Here is a 2,347-nt window from a genome sequence, read left to right on the forward strand (position 1 = left end):
CAAGCGACACCCATTGCCTGCCACTGTTGTCTAAAAACAGCTTTAGGTATGTGCACAGGGTAAAGGTGTGACTGTTACCCTGCAGGAGAAAAGCCAGACTTGTTCAGAGGAGCTCGTTGTTGTTTGCTTTGTTTTATTACGTGTATTAAGTGTCTTGCTCATATCATGTACATGCCTGGTTCATGCAGATGTCAGAAGAGGGCATCAGATCCCCTGGAACTGGAATTTGGAAGGTTGGGAGCAGCCATGTGAGTACTGGGGACCAAACCCAAGTCAAGTCCTCTGCAAGAGCATTTGTTAGGTGGTGGAGGGTTCCATCTTGCCCAGTTTCACAATAAACACACAGAAGCTATATTATTTGCAATACTGTTTGTGGCTTACTCTTTTTTTTTTTTTTTTTTGGTTTTTCGAGACAGGGTTTCTCTGTGGTTTTGGAGCCTGTCCTGGAACTAGCTCTTGTAGACCAGGCTGGTCTCGAACTCACAGAGATCCGCCTGCCTCTGCCTCCCAAGTGCTGGGATTAAAGGCATGCTCCACCACCGCCCGGCAAAACAGTGGTTAGATGCCACGAAGTAGGTGGCAATGCCTTAACCGTATGCATGTTGTTAGGCCCAAGGGCCTCTTCCATCCTTGTCAAGGAGAGTGCTAACCTTCTCTCCTTTCATACAACACTGGCTTACTCTTATATCTGAAATCAACCTATTTCTATTAATCTGTGCAATACCATAAGGTCATAGCCTACTGGCAAAGTTTCAGCAGGTTCCAGCATCTGTTTCTGGCGGGGCAACATGGCTTCTTCTTGACTCAGCCCACTTTTTCTCTTTTCATATCTCTTCCAGTCTGGCTATATCCTGCTTAGCCATTGGCTGAAAGTAGCTTCTCTATTTATTAACCAATAAAAGCAAACATAGTAGGAAGAACCTCCCACATCATTTCCCCTTTTTTGTTTAAATAGAAAGGAAGGTTTTAACTTTAACAAAGTAAAATTACATATAACAAGACAGATAACAAGCAAGAATTACAGTTAAAATATTTATATCTACTTTATCTTAACTTATAACTAAGTTAACTTATAACTTATCTTGCCATAACTAAGGAAAACTATAATTATAACTATCTATTCTTCAACTTCATCAAAGACTCCAGAAGGATATACCTAAGTAAACAGGAAGTGCATTATAAGCAACTTCCAAAACACTAGAATTGATAGAGACAGTTCACTGTCTGGACACCCAAAGTTCTTCTGTAACATTGGGACACCCATCTTCAGTCTACAGGCCTATAGTATCCAGCAGACTTTTCCATGAAGCAGGAAATTTGAAAATCTCTTATGCCTTATACCGGCAAAGTTAATCAGTTGCTTTCTTCTGTGTCCTGCAAAATGTCTGGCAGTCTCTTTCATGAAGCAGAAACCCCGAAGGATGGTGTCACCTTTAGGCAAGTTCAGCAGTCATTTTTCTGTGGGTCCTGCACTCCAGTTCATACAGCATAACATCAAGCTAACACACTTCATGAGTAGCCTCTTAGATGCCCATCATTCTCTTAAGTAATTGGTGCTGCCAGGAGCCCATGTTTCTCATTGTCATGAAAAGTCCTAAGTTCTTAAAACATTTTTAATGCCATATTCCATAGGTCTCTGAAAGGTTTGAAGATTATCTAACTGAAATATATAACTATATATCTAGAAAACCTAACATGACTGCAAGCTTGACTATTATATATGATTATCTATTAACCTGTATTTCTTAATTTTACATTACATTTTTAAATGAGCTGTACAAACACAATACCTTAATCAAAAGCAGAAATATACATATAACAAAATTGACCTTAAATTTGTATCAGTAGAGCAAAATCCATACTAATGCAAATTATTCATATCTATAGTGTATCCCCCTTTAAATGCAAACAACATTTATAATCAATATTTTCGAATTTGTGCGTAGTTCTCTCCGAACTGCTTCCTGATTTTTGTTGGGCAAAGTAATTTTGGGGGGTATTCACAGTAACCTTTTGGGGAGCCTTGTCCATCAAACTACATTAGTCTGGAAGTATTCCACAGGTTCTCATCCTCTGTGGAAACAAAAGAAGAACCTCTTTTCAAAAGCAACAGATCTTTAGATCCAAATTTTGAAGTCATGATGCCTTTAAAATATATATGTTGGTTTAGCTTAGCAGCCCATACAATAAAATCTCTCTGTGTACTTAGCTCCTTCACAGTCAAAAATATTAAAAGAAAACACAATAACATTCATAATCCAGACTCTCTGTGTATATTCCATATTTACGTGCCTTATTTTTCTTTACTCCTTTTAATCTATGACTGACTGTATTCTGTCTCTTTAAA

At 38.3% G+C, this 2,347-nt stretch overlaps 1 non-coding gene across 1 annotated transcript; it reads right to left on the bottom strand.

The window, feature by feature from the left end:
- Nucleotides 1-546: 546 nt before the first annotated feature.
- LOC121445609 lies at nt 547-672 on the bottom strand. The gene has a single exon (XR_005973968.1). It is a non-coding gene; the product is annotated as a U6atac minor spliceosomal RNA (small nuclear RNA).
- Nucleotides 673-2,347: the final 1,675 nt, after the last annotated feature.

The sequence above is a fragment of the Microtus oregoni genome, unplaced genomic scaffold (assembly GCF_018167655.1).
Source record: "Microtus oregoni isolate MIOR12 unplaced genomic scaffold, Mior012 000227F_ref0000016, whole genome shotgun sequence".
Classification (NCBI taxonomy): Eukaryota; Metazoa; Chordata; class Mammalia; order Rodentia; family Cricetidae; genus Microtus; species Microtus oregoni.